Genomic DNA, 20,196 nt, shown 5'->3' on the forward strand with positions numbered 1-20,196 from the left:
CAAGTCCCAGAGATGTCGGGGTCTCCTGAATATTCATTTACGTTACACCCCTCGCCCTCTTGCATCCATCATATCCAATGACAATATCACATCCACCACAACGACCTGCCACCTACATTGCATAAGTAACTCTGGCTAAGTGGATATACAGGTTATGATTTACCATGATGATGTTGTAGGCAATGTATTGGGCCTAATATTGTTGTATGTCAATATTATCAACCTCAATATAGTGTATAACAACCTATGCCTCCACCAGCAGTCGAGAAGACTACGCTCCGCCTCCCTTTCACTTGCCCATACTCTCTGCTTCTACCGAAGCAGAAGTGGAGGCCGCTCCTTCTCCCACATCGCAGCACAGACCTGGAACAGCCTCCCCACGCACCTCCGGACCATCAATTCACTTCCGGAATTCCAAATGGCCCTCAAGACCTGGCTGTTCGAATAAGACTCCGGAACCTGCAAGCTCCTGAATACCCTATCGGGTGAGTAGCCGCGCTTTATAAATCCTGATTGATTGAGTGATTGACAGAACTGAATGATATTCCCCCCACACCGCTGGACATAATGAAATGAGGCAGCTGTACACACAAAAAGCAAAAGACAAAATACAAAAACAGGAGAATGTTTTATGAAATGCAGTGCATTGCTCTGCTGGGCAGATGTCAGATGTGGGTTGACAGTGTGTGCAGAGGTGGATGGGATGATGTAGTGGTGCTGGCGCCCTCCCCCTTGTCTGCATTTCAAAGAGTGTTTCATTCCCAGCCCTCTCTCAGGCTGTGCTCTGTCAGGAGCCTTCAGCTCTCAAACAGGAAATGGCCACAACAAGTTAGATCTACGTGAGATTCTCGAGGAGGCCGCGGGGACGCCCGTGAGGCGACAGTCGGCCCTTGCTGTCGCTACGGAAAGCATGGTCAGGGCAGCCATTGCGAGGAAAGGCAGGAAAGGACAGGGCATTTCCGCCTGGGAGCCGGCAGGGCCTTTCAGCGGCCTGCCCGAGCCCACACAATTTATGTCTTCTGCGGGCCCGAGGCAGAAGCCATGATTCACGCAGGACCCCGAGTGTCACCTGATTTACAGCAAATCATTTACATTCTGCTAAAGTCAATCAGTGCCCAAGGTCATTTCTAGATATTCTTTTTTTCCAGACCCCTTCAACTTTTTTTTAATGCTAATTGTGAATTTATCGCTTGCGAAGGGCCCTGACAGACAGGGTTGACAGCATCGACGGCCCATACATTCACAAAGTGAGGCCTGCACTGAGGAAAGAGATGAAAGTTCTGCTGCCTGGTGCACTGGTCTGGCAACGTGCCTCTGTCCTGCTAGAAAGCGACAGAAATCTGGCCTCACCTGGGATTTCTCATTTCTTGTCTTTCACATGCATTCAAGTCCAGGCTTTTCAGACTTGCCAATCTGATGCCAATTTCAGTCTGCTGCGGTGGCGTTAGTCCTGCGGGTTATTGGGAGCATACTCCATCAGGGATCACCAAGCAGTCTGCACAGTGATTGCCCGCTAAACAAATTCCCTTCATGCGCACTGAAAAGAGACATAGGATTGTAAGAAAAATCAAATGTGCAATGCCTCAAATACTAGAGGAAGCAAACATGAAAGTGATGGCGAATGCACTCCCCTTCCCTGGGAGGTTGATTTGAACGAGGGTTGTGAGGGTGGGGTGGTCAGAGTCTAAATGTATCAATTGTTATCATTATTTAGTGAGCATTTGTTTTGTGAAACGGTTCAAACAGCTCTTTATGATTTATTTCAGCACCCCCGATGAAGAACTTTTTATGTTCGAAATGCATTGGGCTTTTATTGCACTGGGTCGAAAGGACAGTTGGCATCACGTGTCTATGTCTAAGTTTGGATAAACAGCATATGGCATTTGAAAATGAGGAATAAAGCATTCCAGTTCAACTCATCTGTCTCCGGAGTGATTGCACAAGAATGGAAAATATGGACGTTTACTCTATGGGAATACAGTTGGATTACTTTGGTTAAATGTTAAAAATGGTCTAAATGTGAAGGACTGTTGTCCTATTCTTAGCAGTGCAGCAGGTGGTGTTGCTACGTTCGCACCTTTGATCATTATCTCAAATACTAGAGGGGCATGCATGGAGCAAGTAACGACATGGGGAGGGAGGGAGTTCAGATGGATGGCTCAAAGTTATTTTTTTGTATTTAAAAAAAAGATATATGACGTGGGCAGAGCTATTTTTTGTTAGCGGAAGGGTGGGGCTGGTGGCATCACGTAGGTGCAAGCAACAACAACTTGAACGACGGAGGTTAGGGTGACCAACTGGCATTGGTGCAAATTCAGGACGGTGAGTGTAAAAATTCAGGACAAAGGGTCAAAATTCAGGACACAAATTCAGGACAGGAGGTCAAAATTCAGGACAAAACTTCAGGACAATAGGTAAGTTTTACAGACACATCAGAGGTCGCGCAATAGTATATAATCAAGCCCAGCCATTTCCAAACATATTCAACCATTTGCAAACCTATCCATCATGTATCCTTCCATCTATCATTTCACTCATCCATCCCTTCATCCATCCCTCCATCCATCCTTTCACTCATCCATCCATTATCCATCCATCCACCCTTTCACCCTATCCATCTGTACACTTATCCACCCACTCTTCATCCCATCCATCCATTCACTCATCCATTCATCCAGCCATTTACCCTTTCACCAATCCAGCCATCCTTTCACTTACTAATCCTTCCACTCATCCACTCTTTTAGTCATCCATCCATCCTCCCTTTCTCTCTCCATCGACCCTTTCACTTAGCCATCCTTCCTTCCATCCATCCATCCATCCACCCACCCACCCATCCATCCATCTACTCATCCACTCATGAATCCATCCATTGACCCTATCATTCACCCATCTATCATTTCACTCCTTCACACATCTATTCATCCTTTTGTCCATCTACCCTCCCTTTCACTCACTCATCCATCCTTACATCCACCCTTTCACTCATACGTACATTCATTCACCCTTGCACTTATCAATCCATCAATCCATCCATCATTTCACTCATCCACCCATCATCCACCCAACCATCCACCCACCCACCCACCCACTCATCCATCCTTTCAACCCATCCACCCACGATCCAATGCACTCATCCATCCTTTCACCCACCCACCATCCACCCACCCACTCATCCATCCTTTCACCTACCCACTCATCATCCATCCATCCATCCTTTCACCCACTCTCCATCCATCCATCCTTTCACCCACCCACTCATCATCCATCCATCCTTCCCCTCATCATCCATCCATCCTTCCCCTCATCATCCTTCCATCCATCCTTTCTCCCACCCCCTCATCATCCATCCATCCCCTCATCATCCATCCATCCTTCCCCTCATCATCCATCCTTTCACCCACCCCCTCATCATCCACCCATCCACCCTTCCCCTCATCATCCATCCTTTCAATTCAATTCAAAAAGTGCTTTATTCGAGTTTTACTCATAAAAGCAGACATACAAACATGTAATAAAAACGATTAAATTTACATTGTCAATTAGACATAAGCACATGGGTGATATTTAAAAAACAATAGACATATAAAATAGCAGGTGCAAGTTCGTTGTAAATAAAAGTGCCAAAGTGACAATCACAAGAGGCAAGTTATAAAAGAATTCATATCATAAAATTTCATACCGATGATACGTTAAATAAGTATGTTACGTTAAAAAAATAGAATAGACACAAGTCTAGCAATCTCTGACCAACTAATCGACATTTGCAGAGAATAAACAACAGTCTAGCAGTCTCTGGATTACAATGAATTGTTACAGAGAATAGACATGTATCTAACAATTACTGTCGACTAAACGATAAGTAGTTATCCTACCAACAATCTCTGCCTTATAATCCAGGCCCACCCCAAGTACTTTGCAGTAGCAATTATAATCCAATTAACGGAAGTAGATCTTACAATCCGCAGTGCTACCATACTGCTTTTTGTGCCTAGGTTCCTGCACATGGGAGCCAACCAAGCTCGCCTTGGTGCAGAGTACATTGGACAAGAGAACAAAAAGTGACCAAGAGTCTCATTTCCTACCCCACAGACTGGACAGATTGATACACCCCCTGCTTTCCATTTAGATGTTAGATTACAGAGGGGGAGGGAGCCTACCCTCAATTGGAAAAGCAGTTTCCTGTCCATGGGGGTTGATATGTAGTCCCAATACATTTCATAAATTGGGTACAGCTTGATCTCTAAGTAGCTAGTGGTCATGGACCCGCTATTTATGCTTAGCATGCTCTTATTAACAACATGTTCCCAGTAAATATTTTTTAGAGTGGACTTAGAAGGAAATAAAGCCCCAGCTGGATCAGTCCATAGAGCATTAAGTCCTAATTCGAACAAAGCAATCTTTAATGATTTAAACCATTTGATTTTATTATAGCAGTCGGCTTTGACAACATCTTTAAACCCATTCGCGTAGTGCGAGAGCTCCGGCGTGGTCCAAAGCCTGCACCAGTATAAGATCGGGCGCAGTTTGGCCTTATCAGAAATCGCTCTCCTACCTAATTCGTATCTTAGGGGCAATAGCGGGCTGCTCTGGGGGGCACCTATCAGTGTCCTATAAAATTTGTTTTCTGAGGTTTGGAGTTCCTGAAGATTTTCGTGCCCCCATAACTCCGCACCATACAAGGCAGACCCTATTGCTTTTGCCTCATAGATTATCAATGGTGGTTTAATGGGCTTAGTGAGCGATTTCCTTTGCTCCTTAATGATTGTGCCAGCTAATTGCTTGTGCCTTAAAGTAGCAATATCAAGATGTAGCTGCCACCTATTGTCATTTGAGATATGGATCCCTAGGTAAGTAAAGGATTTTACAACCTCCAGGGTACGACCACTCAGGGAAATTTTGGATTTAAAATTTCTGTGGGGGTTGAAAGCCATGAGTTTTGTCTTAGACCCATTCACCTCCAATCCGTGATCTACACAGAAATCATCAAATATTGCCAATGCTTTTTGCAACCCAGCTGGTGTTTTAGATAAAATTAAGGTATCATCGGCGAACATTAAAATTGGAACTTTTTCACCTGCAAGAGAGGGAGCGTCCACTGCCTGAGATTGCATGCAAGAAACCACACCGTTAATAAAAAGGGTGAACAGAGTAGGGGCCATTGAACAACCCTGCTGAACCCCACGCTCAACTGGAAATTCGGCGGTGTCATTTCCGTACCCACCCCAGCGAATTTTGGCGTAATTGCCCTTGTGCAACCGCATGATTAAGGACAACAGTTCCCCAGGGACCCCAAGAGTCACAAGGACTTCCCACAATTTTGCCCTTGGTACCAGGTCGAAGGCAGCCCGCAAGTCAACAAATGCTGCATACAGGCTGCCTCCGCCTAACACCACGGTCCTCCACTGAATCAGTTGGAGACGGAAGACTTGGTCCACAGTGCTGGTTGCCCTACGAAAACCAGCCTGATAGGGGGATAGAATGTTGTTATCCTCAGCCCAATCAAGCAACCTGTTAACAATTACACGCCCCACTATTTTTTGGATAGTATCGATCAAACTAATTGGGCGGTAATTGCTAGGCTGAGCGCGGTCTCCTTTCTTATATACCGGGATGATAACAGCACCCTGCCATGTTACTGGGATATCTGCACCTCTGGCAATGTGATTTATTAACAGGTAAATGTATTTGCACCGTCTTACAGTATCGTTTAAAAGAACGTCTGCTGGAACCCCGTCTATGCCAGGGGCACGACCACTTTGAACAGTTTTAAGTGCAGTTAATGTTTCACACTGTGTAAAAATCTCGTCTTCTGCCAAAGAAGAGGGTGGGCATACACTATCAACAGACTGGTCACTAGAAGCGTATTGTACGCTAAAGAATTTTACCCAGGCATCCTGGGGGACATTGTTTGTAATGGCATCTTCAAGCCTGTCATGACCCCATTTGACTATATGCCAAAATAACCTGGAATGATTTTGGTCACTAGCACTCTTTAGCATATTCCAATGGGCTTCGTCCCAATCTTTTTTCGCTTTAGCTATGGAACGTTTATATTGATTCCTAGCTATCCTGGTAGCCTCCGTATTTTTGTTCTTGATAGCGGCACCCAGGCGGGCCCTAGCCCCCTTACAATCCTGATTGTACCATTTAGCAGGCCTATAGACCCCAGGCTTCTTTTTATTTGCCGGTTTTAAGAAATGGCGTTTTATTTCTTTGAAAAGGTCATCGTGGACCTTGGTAACATTGTTTTGGGTAGGAGAATGCCCAGCCTCTCCCTCAAGGGCCAGTATAGCCTTGTCAGTTGCCATACTTATTTTTTCTAGAACCTGCGGGTCTGTTCTAACACTTGTCCACCTCAGCCTGCGCAAATCATTGGTGGGTACAGTCAATGGTGGAAGAGATTCAACACGGGTACTTGAAACCACATCAGACAGCCACCATTTATGGAGAACACATAAAGGGTTATGGTCACTCTCAAGCCTTTCCAAAACAACCATATCAGTGACGGTTGGCCATAGGGGCATGCTACATATGACGTAGTCAATACGGCTCTTATTTCTCCCATTATTAAATGTCATAGCTGGTACTCTGTCAGACATTGTCTGACCATTCAAGGCCCTTAACCCATGTTCGAGACACATAGCGTTTAGACCAAGAATATCCTCAGTCCAGCGTATTATTGGGGTTGTATTAAGAGCGGGGATATCCCATAACATATCTTCCTCCATGCCCAAATGTGCGTCACCAATGTCTAGTGGTTCAAAAGTGCGATTTAGGTCGCCAGCTATTAGCATGTTTTTCCCAGATGAGTGAGTTTCTAACAATTTATACAAAGACAAAAGGACCTCAGATTTTCCTACACTACCCCCTCTGGCATATACATTATAAATATCAATGGAGGTAGATGGGTTACCCTTTAGTCGAATGAGCTGGATGTCTTTTTGATAGAGCTCAATGTATCTCACATCAATCATAAGAGACTGGCGGACCCATATAGTGAGTCCCCCCATCGGTCGCCCTTTTGGGCCCTTTGTGGCCGGAAGATAAAAGTTCAGGTAGCCCAAAGCAAATACAGGATCACAGGCCCAGGTCTCTTGAAAAATACAGACATCATACAAACTGACAAACCCGAACCATTCTCCACAATCCATTTTGGAACAAAGCCCAGCAATGTTCCAAGACAATAAATTCCCGGTAGCATTTACCATTGTTGGATAATTACTGTGAGCTGATCCAGTTAGTGTTGCATCGACAATACCAATGTCATTTATATTTGCTGCAGTTAATCCAGCTCTAGTTACAATGTTGTGTGTCACATTTTGTAAAACTGTTGAACAACTAGACACCTCTATGGAACGTGCAGCCGTGGGAATTTGCAGCAAGGTGATGGGGTTAGATGGTAGTCAATCACATGCATCTAGGTTGGAAAGAGTGGAAAATCTGTTTTCCAATCCTAGACCCCACGCAGCAAAATCAGGGTTCTTACTGCCCCTCTTAGTTACAACATTCCATTTTGTTCTTAGTGTGCTGCAATTAGGGCCTCTGCCTTTCCGAGGATAGAAGAAATCTAGGGTCAATGGGACAATTGGGGTAGATCTTTTCTGTGGTGGGTGAAGATTGGGCAAGATGTTTGGCAAAACCTCGGGGTCAGAGAAATTAAGCACGACACAGTCCCCCTTGAATTTTTTTACCCTATTCCCGATCCACTCAACCCTTCTTGCATTCACCAGTTCTTCGGATAGTTGCTGTTTGCCCCAGGAAGTTATGGCCATGTTGTTGGTTAGCCATGATAATGATTTGTTTAACAATGATGCGGTTGATTCGACATCGCCTGGGGCTAATGGGGGTACATTTGCAAGAACAAGGACTAATGGTGAAGCTTCCACAACAAGCTCAGATGATCCTTTCGAGGAGTTAGGTTCCCCATAAAGTGAAGCAGTTGGTGCGTCTCCGGAGGGTCTATCAGATAAGTTTGGCAGTAAAGTCAACGGGGGGTTTGGTACAACATCAGGAGTCGGTCCATTAAATTTGCCAGATTGGATTTCACTCATCAGTGGCTGGACACTTGTTGTAATAACTTCTGGAAGTTTTCTCACTTCCCCCAGAGTTTTTCCTAATAGACCTTCCAGTTTGCTTACCTCAGCGGTTAATTTATCTATTTTACTGATCAGGGGTTTTACCATCCCTTTAATTTTTGTGTCCATCAGACAACAAAGTTTCTGAAGTAGATCATCAGAAAGAGTCACGTAAGTTTCCCCAGTCAGATCTTCCTCGTCTTCATCAGTTGTTTTCCTTGGTGGCGTAGCAGCTTTATTTTTGGCTGATCTTAGGCCTCCACGCTTTTGAATGGCTTTTTTTTTACCCCCTGAAACCCTTGGTGCGGGAATAGGGGGAGCAGTGGAGATAGTAGACTCACTATTTGTAGAGAGCACAGTCAAAGCGTCAATGTCGCTGTTTTCTTCAGTGCTGGCTACTATGCCACTGGGCTGAATGCTATTTATATCATGGAGGGAGTCATGTGCCTCACCCAAAAGGCTGTTGTTTAGCAGAGCGAATGAATCCTCAGTCTCATTATCTACCGGTGGTGATTGTATAGGGGATTCTAATCCCAAAGAAGTCCTTCTATCAGTGTTAATTTTCGTCACAACTTGAACAAGATAGTTCTCCATTGTGTTTGAGACAGAGGTAAGCTTTTTAGCAGGCATTTGCTCAAGCAAAAGTACACTTAAAACAAAATGTTATAGGTCACAAGAGGAATGAGATGTATGTTTACCTGGTGTTCAGCAGGCCTGGTATACTTTATCCAATGTAAAGCATTTGGTAAAAAGGGCAGAATCCCTGGCCCAACCCAACCTTGAACAACCTCGGACGGCCTCAGACGGCCCGCCCTTTGCCCGGGCTTCGCCCGGCGTCCCGCGAGACGGGGGTTACAGCGAATTTATGCGCCTCCTGGCGCGCGCTTGACGCGGCTAGCGCCGCAGAGGCTGCTGGGACCAGTAGTCTCAACCCTCCACCGCACTCCGCTCAGCAGCCCGACTCCGGGATGGTTTTGGAGTCCGGCAGCGGGAGGCGGGAGGGCGGGAAAGCAGATGGCAGTATGTCCGTGTAGCCTCGCACTCCAAAACAGGCAGCAGAGATTCTTCAGTAAACCAGCAGGTACACTCCCTTTCACCCACCCCCTCATCATCCATCCATCCTTCCCCTCATCATCCATCCTCCCCCCTCATCATCCATCCATCCATCCTTTCACCCATCCCCTCATCATCCATCCATCCATCCTTCCCCTCATCATCCATCCATCCTCCCCCTCATCATCCATCCATCCATCCTTCCCCTCATCATCCATCCTTTCCCCCACCCCCTCATCATCCATCCATCCATCCATCCATCCATTCACCCACCCCCTCATCATCCATCCATCCTTCCCCTCATCATCCATCCATCCATCCTTCCCCTCATCATCCATCCATCATTCCCCTCATCATCCTTCCATCCACCCTTTCACCCACCCCCTCATCATCCATCCATCCTTCCCCTCATCATCCATCCTTTCACCCACCCCCTCATCATCCATCCATCCATCCTTTCACCCACCCCCTCATCATCCATCCATCCATCCCCTCATCATCCATCCATCCTTCCCCTCATCATCCATCCTTTCACCCACTCTCCATCCATCCATCCTTTCACCCACCCACTCATCATCCATCCATCCTTCCCCTCATCATCAATCCATCCTTCCCCTCATCATCCATCCATCCATCCATCCATCCTTTCACCCACCCCCTCATCATCCATCCATCCATCCTTCCCCTCATCATCCATCCTTTCACCCACCCCCTCATCATCCATCCATCCATTCATCATTTCACCCACCCCCTCGTCATCCATCCATCCCCTCATCATCCATCCATCCTTCCCCTCATCATCCATCCATCCTCCTCCTCCTCATCATCCATCCATCCATCCTTCCCCTCATCATCCATCCATCCATCCTTTCCCTCATCATCCATCCATCCTTTCACCTACCCACTCATCATCCATCCATCCATCCATCCTTTCACCCACTCTCCATCCATCCATCCTTTCACCCACCCACTCATCATCCATCCATCCTTCCCCTCATCATCAATCCATCCTTCCCCTCATCATCCTTCCATCCATCCTTTCACCCACCCCCACATCATCCATCCATCCCCTCATCATCCATCCATCCTTCCCCTCATCATCCATCCTTTCACCCACCCCCTCATCATCCATCCATCCACCCTTCTCCTCATCATCCATTCTTTCACCCACCCCCTCATCATCCATCCATCCTTCCCCTCATCATCCATCCTCCCCCCTCATCATCCACCCATCCATCCTTTCACCCACCCTCTCATCATCCATCCATCCATCCATCCCCTCATCATCCATCCATCCTCCCCCTCATCATCCATCCATCCATCCTTTCACCCACCCCCTCATCATCCATCCATCCATCCTTCCCCTCATCATCCATCCTTTCACCCATCCCCTCATCATCCATCCATCCATCCATCCATCCTTTCACCCACCCCCTCATCATCCATCCATCCCCTCATCATCCATCCATCCTTCCCCTCATCATCCATCCATCCTCCCCCTCATCATCCATCCATCCATCCTTCCCCTCATCATCCATCCATCCTTCCCCTCATCATCCATCCATCCTTCCCCTCAACATCCTTCCATCCATCCTTTCACCCACCCCCTCATCATCCATCCATCCCCTCATCATCCATCCATCCTTCCCCTCATCATCCATCCTTTCACCCACCCCCTCATCATCCATCCTTTCACCCACCCCCTCGTCATCCATCCATCCACCCTTCTCCTCATCATACATTCTTTCACCCACCCCCTCAACATCCATCCATCCCCTCATCATCCATCCATCCTTCCCCTCATCATCCATCCACCCTCCCCCTCATCATCCATCCATCCATCCTTTCACCCACCCACCCATCCATCCATCCATCCTTCCCCTCCATCCATCCCCTCTTCCATCCATCCTTCCCCTCATCCATCCATCCTTCCCCTCATCCATCCTTCCCCTCATCCATCCATCCTTCCTTCCACTCATCCATCCATCCTTCCCCTCATCCATCCATCCTTCCCCTTATCCATCCTTCCTTTCATCCATCATCCATCCTTCCCCTCACCCATCTATCCATCCATCCTTCCCCTCCATCCATCCCCTCATCCATCCATCATTCTCCTCATCCATCCTTCCCCTCATCCATCCATCCTTCCTTCCCCTCATCCATCCATCCTTCCCCTCCATCCATCCATCCCCTCATCCATCCATCCGTCCCATCATCCATCCATCCTTCCACTCATCCATCAATCCTTCCCCTCATCCATCGTTCTCCTCATCCATCATCCAGCTACCCTTCCACCCATACATCCAGCTATTTACATTTTCTCTCATCCATCCTTCCCCTCACTCATCAATTCATCAATCCTCTCATTATCCATTTATTCAATCTTTCATTCATCCATTCACCCTTTCACTAATTCATCCAGCCATCCACCCATCCCTTCACTTACTTACTCGCCCACCTTTCCATATTAATTTGAGCTGAGCCCTTTTGAGAAGAGGCCCATCAGGAACTTCACCCTCGCTGCAGGAGCCGTTCCAGGACTGGGACAGAAGCCACCCAGGGCGGAGACAGGATCCACCACAGGGGGACAGGAGCCATCACAGGCAGGGGTGGAGGAGGGGGACAGGATCCACCACAGTGGGGGGACAGAAGCATTCACAAGGGGGGGGGACAGGAGCCATCACAGGCGGGGGGTGGACTGGAGCCACCACATGGGGGGACAGGAGCCATCACTGAGGTGAGGGCAGGAGCCATCACAGGAGAGGGAACATTATCCACCAGGGTGGGCACAGGGGTGGGCATGCAGTATTCTAGTATCATCTTGGGCTCCTTGCCCCCTCCTGCACAAGACAACGAGAAGACAGGCTCTCTGTCCAAAATGCCACCCCCCACTTTGATGTACAGTACTTACAGGAGAGAACTGGTTTAACTAATTGTCCTTTGTTAATCAGTGTGGGTGCGATTGTGCAATTTCTTAATTTTATTACATTATAGACTGCATGTTTGAAGAACCGAGATTTGCTTACAATTTAGTGACAGTAATTAAGCTCTGTGACGAGAGAGAACCACGTGCTGCCTCTGTGTAGTCTGGCCGAGTCTAGGATGTTTGGGGCCCTGGGTAGAATTGGAATGTGTGAGCCCCCCTCTAAATAGCAGAGACATGCCGCATTCATGGCTGTTTGCATCTGAATAGATGCCCCTGCTCCTGAAGCTGCAGCCCCCCTCTGTCACCTTCAAGCACCTCTTAACAGCTCATCAAGGGCTGAAGTCAAGGGCTGAAGGTGGGAGGGTTGCCATCCCGCTGTGCCTCTTCAATGCTGCAGGGTATCTGAGCTTTGGAACAGCATCGGTGTCAAGAAGGGAGGTGGGTGGAAGCTGTGCCTGGTTAAAATTACGGACAAATGGCGTCCGTTAAAGAATCCTTCACGGACAACGGACAGACGGCCAAAATTACAGACTGTCCGTGAAATTTACGGACGGTTGGTCACCCTAACGGAGGTAGGGGATGGGGACAAGCAAGGACAACGGAAGGGGTGGGGCATGGAATAACAACAGGAGGAGGGTGGGGCAACATGGCAATGGTAGGCAGGGCTGGAGGGCGGGTGCAGGCAGCAGTCACTGGACAGAGGGAGAGATGGGTGCAGGCAACGAGGGAGAAACACAAAGGGTGAAAATGTAAACTAAGGAGCCAGCTGGTACAGTGCTTAAACACAAAAAAAGTAGTCCCTACAAAAATAAATAAATAGTGGGAGGGCACAAGTAATTCCTCCATGCTCCAAGGGAGGTAAAACAAACAAAGAGGAAGGAAACCTACAGCAGATGACCTATAAAAAGCAAGCAAATGAGAGTGACAATGAAACCAATCAGTGGTAAACAAAGGGAAAGCTCTATTCCCACTAAAGACAAAAGGTTGTGAAGAAACAGCACATAAGCTTTCTAGATGAGAATTGGAAATGGACACAGGAATTCTGTAATCGACGAAGTTATGAATGTCTTAGATGTGAATGTACACAAAGATCACAATTTTGGTCACATGTAGACTGCTATTCCATCAGAGTGACTAAAATAAAAGCTTCCTATAATTTTTACCTACTTGCATCTATTTTTATTATAACGGTCTAAGGTGTGGTAATTGGTTATGGTACAAAATGCAAAGATACAGTACATCACACGTATCTTTATCTAGCCTGAGCTCAAAGTGATCCACAGGTCACGTTGACAGCCTAAATGCGTGAACTATAGTCTTTTTCTTTGGACAAGGAAAGTTCAGTGAAAATGATCAATGAATTGATCTCACCCACAAATGAATTTCCTTTCCTTTTCTTCCAAAATTTCGAATTATTTTGGCAAGAATACACGAGGCAGAGTTTGGAAAGAAGAAATTGAACATTTCCTGAAGTTTGATTTAGAACCAATAAAAAGTCTTCTATGACGTTCAACTGCAACAACAAAGTGTAGTCTACTTTCACATCACATCCTCACACACAATACTGTGGTGTTCCTAGGGTTCCATCATATCTTCTCTGTTATTCAACATAATCCCCTTACCAAACCTGATTACATCATTCAACCTCACCTGTAATAACTATGCAAATGGTACCTCAATTTTTTTTAATGGAAATCCCTGAAGACCTCTACAATTTAAAACGTTATGCTGCCTCTGTGCCATCAACCGATGGATGATGATTAACCATTTGAAGCTCAATATCCCAAATGCAGAGATTATGACCTGCGTACAATGACAAAAATACCAGCCTACTGCCATACAGCCTGAATAACTTTAGGCCACCTTCAAAAACATCAAGAGAAGTTAGAAAATTATGGGCAAGAATGGAATCAGACCTATCCTTGACACCGCATGTGAAAAAATGTCACAGGGAGTATCTTCTACACAATGAAAACACTATGTTGCATCTTCCCATACCTTGTGTACAAACATGAACTGCAAGCCTTCCTCACACTTGTTATCTCCGAACTTGAGTATGCCAGCAGCCTATACCTTAGCACACCTTCATTCATCATACACAAAATATACCACATCCAAAATGCAGCCGCAAGGCTTCTTCTTGTCCTTTCATAAAAGAGAACTCATGACTCCAGTTCTGCAATGACTCCACTGGTGACCTATATCTAGACGGGCAATATTCAAAGCTCCCTAGATTTTCCACAGAGCCTCCCAAGGAAAATGACTGCTAAACCTACAACTTAAATTCAAGCAATACAAACCAAACAGAACACCATGCACAATACTTGCACCTCTTATCATCATACCACCTCACCAAAATAAATCCATTGGAGGCATTGCTTTCTTAATACAAGCTGCCAAGCCCTGGAACTCACTACCAGCCAGGATAAGAAGCACCCAGTAGCAAACACACTTCCAAAACAGTTGAAAATATGGCTATTTATTAGATAACTGCACCACCCCAAATCCCAGCAACAGAGACCAGAAAGACAATGGCACCCTCATGAGCAATCTTCAGGTAACAACCCTACCAGCAAACTGCTGAAGGTCTGACCTATGGTTTGCCGTGGTACTATATAGCTATGTACTTGCATATATAACCGTTATGGCTCACAATAATACTAAGACTATATTATGAAGGGATCCTGAGCAAATTGTAACTCATACCTCTTACATTCACATGACATATATCTGCTATGAGGGTTGTACAACATCAGCGCTATACAGCCAAAAAAAACAGAGATCACTAACTAAATATGAACAGAATAACTAAAGAGATCTGGTACACACTGCTAGACTTTTCAGAGATCTGTAATATATTTGACTGCATGTCCAAAATATATATACACACTGACTGCTTCTTTACATCTCACAAAGACACTCAGATATAGGATGATAGTAAAAATGCACATCCCAACAGATCTCTCTGCTTCTCTCTCCCTCCAGTCATGCCAGCTCAGGGCCACAACTATACACAAAATGTGAGATTTGACAACCCTGTGCAGTAACCAGATAAACAGACTATCATTGTAAAAGATACTACAAAGGGACCTGCAGAGCTTTTCAAAGCTGCCAGCATAAAGAAACCCATAAACTTCATGCCTGTCTCTCACACTTAATCATCCACCACACTGCTACACGGTGCATCCCATAACACAATTACCGTATCTCGGTGGTTATCATAAACGACATGGAAACTCTTCCCACACAGGATCAAAACAAAGACAACCACACAACCTACATGTTGTAGCATGCTATCCATGTAGCTAAGCGGGGAGTAAGCACTATATAAATGATGCAATACAATGCAATACTGACTGGGTAATGTAGTGGCAACATACATTGGTCGTGAAGAAAGCCTCAGACATTGGACGTGGCTCTTAGATCAGCGCAAACATGTTGACTAAACATGAATATATGGAATAATAGCTCCCCCTAGTATTCCATCCACTTTTTAACCTTACCATTGGGAGCCTTTAATAAACCTGAATCAGTTTAGTACTAGGTAAGTTTATAACATATTTAGAAGTCTCTGCAGTCTCTCGATTCACAATCCAAAAGTGTTGGCTGCTAAATGAGGGTTTTAATATCAGGGGAACAGCTCTATCAAGAGACTTAGAACATACCAAGTCTCTTGAGAAGATCACCTCAACCGAAGCCCATGCAGAACAAACCATTATATCCAGAGTGAGAAGCAGACCATCTGATGAAGGTGAGGGTCCACCATCTTTAAAAGGAAGACTTCTTAATTAATTGTTGTTATACCAATATCAAGAGTCAAGATATCTAACCTGGATTTTACCTAGTCTTGGCATTAATTCAGACATGGAGGGAGATTGTATGATAGACCTAAACGTTCCTTTCACTTCTTAATTTGTGAATATATAGATTGGAATAGAACCTAGCAAAGGCACTTGATGCCCAGTACAATATTTAGGATGGGCTGTATAGCCCAAGAACAGAAACACAGAAGGTAGGTACTAATGCATAGACCGCAGGAGGTACGTAGGTGCCAAAGAGCCAGGCTAAGTTCGAGCACTTAGTAAACCATGGCTCAGGAAGAGTTCTAAAACCAGGGGAGGCCTTTCATTTCTTTCTCTCTGTCTCTCACATGCTCTATATTAGTCTAACTCCTTTTTTCATGGAGGGGTGAAATATGGGGAAGGGTGAGAAGACTATAATTCTTTCTATAAGAGGCGATTTCCACATTTGATGTCCGATAAAACAACCAGGCATACTCAGAATGTAGACCAACCATACTTGTGCTAAAAAGTCTGACATAGCCTAACAGAGATCTTGATCTTGCATTCTAGAGATGGTGAAGTGCTTCAGTTTACTGCTGATGGAATGGTGGAATGAGCCAGTGGAGATGTTTGATGGTGGATGACATCCCATCAAACTTCCTGAGACTGATGATCAGGTGATCAGCAGTGTTAAAGATGATCTTCAGCCAGGTCTGATGTGATTCTAGGATGCAAGCATCAAGGTGAGATAGGACCAGAGCCTACACATCTGCTCTTTGATGAGCATGAGGTGGCTAAGACACTATGTCAGTTGTTTACATCCATTTTAAGGGAATTAATATGGCAGTACCAGGAACAAAGGGGTGTCGTGAATGTTGAATCTGAATGATGGTCTGGATCTATTAAGGGGAGAAAGCTGTGACCTGTCTGAAGACCCTTATGTCTGTGTGTGGCTCCTGCTCAGCTGCGAAATGTAATGATGCATGATGAAATGCGGAGTGAGTCATGGAATGGGTGGGGTTGGCTGTTGGTCAGTGGTCTGTCAGGAGGTTCACTAGGTGAAGCATTACTATGTGCACAAGCACATGATACAAGATATCGGTTTAATTAACAGAACTCACAAAGGCGCAAGACATATCAGTGACCCTAACGGACACATTTTAAAAGCCTTGATAGTGGCAAAGGTGAGGCACATTAGTTCATTGCGAGGGTTTGATAGAAGGAGGAGGAGGGAGTAGTCTGCCCTGCCTCCACCTACCTGTGAATAAAGCATGTCATGCCAATAATAATAATTATGAGTTGCACGGTACTAGCGGGGTGAAAACTCTACACCATTAATACCTACATTGAGAGGCCATATCCCACTAAAATGACATAATCATAAGTTAAACCCCATGGGGTGGAAAGAACTTCGTGTTCCATCTATTACTGGGCATGAGTCCACGCAGTAATGCCTGTTCTGGGGGGGGGGGGGAGGGGAGGGGGAGGTTTCACACTTCCTTTAATATCCTGCTTTAAGTAGGTGGTAAATGAGAGCAGGGGGTGGGCTTGTGCAGGGTGGTAGGAAATTGGGTGGTAAGGGAGCTCACAAGATGGCCAGGCTGTAGTTGGCAGAGTGAAGCAATCCATTGACCCCTTGTGCCATTGGGAGGGGGTCAGGCAGAGGTGGGCAGCGCTTGCCTGATCCTGCAGAAACTTTTCTGGCTAGATTTTGCTACCAAGAAATCTAGGAGCATATGTAGAAGGACTTAACACTACCAGAACTTCACTTTTTTAGATGTTCTGGTGACGTTAAGTAAATTGCCTTATTGACAAGTACACTTAGACTGAAAGGGGCGTGCAATTGGTGTTGCGGTGGGCATTCCGCCACAACACCCATTGATTTTGACGCTGGCCCCTATTTACAAGGGTGGTGTAAATATGGGGCAGCGCCAAAATTGATACCAAAAAAGACCTGGTCTTAACATGGCGAAACGAGGAGAAATTATTAATTTCTCCTCGGTTTTGCTGTTTCTATGTGTGCAAATTGCAAAAAACACAGTTGATGGACAGAATGTAGAACAATGTCATACATTCACCCCAGTACAAGGATCTGGGACTAAATCAACCGGTCCTTGGATGCTTGATTCCAGTCTGGGAAAGACATGGCTTGGTAGTTCGGACTGGACTGTTCCCATGAGGCACAGGGTCAGAGCTGATTTGCATATAGCCAGTGTCTAACCCAGGGTGGTGTGGAGTGCAAAAAAACGATGGATTTAGGCCCAGATCCTTGTACTGGGGTGAATGTATGTTGTTCTACATTCTGTCCATCAACTGTGTTTTTTGCAATTTTCACCCCGAGTGGGCTGGGTATGCTCAGACGTGAGTCCCAGGCTCTCCACACCACTGGAGTCAAGCTATCCAGGCTGAATGAAGGCTGACAGCCAGAAACCGGTCCTTGGATGCTTGATTCCGGTCTGGGAAAGACATGGCTTGGTAGTTCGGACTGGACTGTTCCCATGAGGCACAGGGTCAGAGCTGATTTGCATATAGCCAGTGTCTAACCCAGGGTGGTGTGGAGTGCAAAAAAACGATGGATTTATGCCCAGATCCTTGTACTGGGGTGAATGTATGACATTGTTCTACATTCTTTCCATCAACTGTGTTTTTTGCAAGTTTCTATGTGTGCAGCATTGTGCAGCACACATAGAGACGGCAAATGGACATGAATGATTGTTTATGTGGGGCAGCCCAAGACACTCTGCCATGAGGGTAACGGCCAGGACTAACTGTCCCAGCAGCACAAGGACTAACAGCGATGCTCCTGTTTAGTACCCAGAGGCGGGTTAAAGTTGGTGGCGGGCTCCCGTAGCGCGGGAAGCCCGAGACACTCTGCCTTGAGGGGAACGGCCAGGACTAACTGTCCCAGCAACACACAGGGCAGCAGCGATACTCCTGCTTCGCACCCAGAGGCATGTTAAAGTTGGCGGCTGGCTCCTGCAGCGAGTGAAGCCCGAGACACTCTGCCATGAGAAGAACGGCCAGGACTAACTGTCCCAGCAGCACACAGTGCAGCAGCGATGCTCCTGTTTCGCACCCTGAGGCGCGTTATATTTGGCGGTGGGCTCCAACAGCGGATGCGCACGGGTGCCCCCGGGCCAAGGGCGGACCCGTCCACGCCCGTTGGAGCCCGGAAGGGGCTGGGCTTCCCCTCGGACATCTGACACCCGGTCACCAGCACCTGCTTCAGAGCATCTTACCCAACCCTCAGGTAATATTGCGTATATCTCTATCCCATCTATTATACAGTATTTGTGTTGGGTTTGGTCCTGTCCATACAAAATCGCCACCATGAGCAAGCGCAAAGGAGTAGTGGGGAACCTAGATGCATTTATCATGAGAGCTGAATCACTGCTAACCCACGAGATAGAAATGACTGAAAGACGACTCTCTCTAGACCCCAGCACACTACATAGTCATTTTCCTCAAGGCGTTTCCAATTTGGTTGGTAGCCCCCAATTGCTCATTGGTTCCACGCCCCCTACTCTGCCTCAGAATCCCCCTCTGGCAAGCCTGGATGTAGCACCAACGGCAACCCCTAACAGACTAGCATTACCACTAGAGGACGGTTCGCAAAACCCGTGACTAGACTAAGGCGAGAGCACCATCAGTCAAACGAAGGGGGGTGTCGCCACCCCAAAATCCAAAAGCACAAAATGTCCTAGATCTGTCAACGCTGCGACCATGCACCAAGTCATGTCACAACATCAACTAATTCTGTTAGTACACAGACTGATGCCGCCTTACCATCAATGAAAGATACTGTTGAGGATGTTGTACTTTCTACTGTTGTAGAGAGCATTTTGGAAAAAGCATTGGGAAAAGCAATAGCCCACTTCAAAGATCTGCTTGATAGGAATCCTACCCCCCTCCGGGAAAAAGTAGAACATCTGGTCACTGCCATGGACATTTTAAATAGTTATGGCATTAATGAGAGCTCAAAACCGGTTGATAACGCAGGGGTGGACTTTTCAACACTGGCCGATGTAAACTCAAGATTGAATCCACCAACTTCAAGTTCCAATATGCATGAAGCAATCCTCGTACCATCTGCCTTAAACTCAAAGTACCCCTTGCACCAAAATCTATCTTTGAGCAGGGAAACTCACAGACCTACATGGGTTGCCTACTAGGAGAACCTCGGGCCTATGCAGCAGTCATCCTGAACGTTCAGCTTCTGACAACGTACCATCCACACTACCTGTCTTAAGTCAGGATGTAACAGACAGCGCGAGGAGCAAACGCCCAAAACCCAATGCAGATGTTTTCAACTTACCTCCGGCCACCTGCCCTTACATATTGGTTCTGGCCGGTGTAC

Source organism: Lissotriton helveticus, chromosome 7 (genome assembly GCF_964261635.1).
Source record: "Lissotriton helveticus chromosome 7, aLisHel1.1, whole genome shotgun sequence".
NCBI lineage: Eukaryota > Metazoa > Chordata > Amphibia > Caudata > Salamandridae > Lissotriton > Lissotriton helveticus.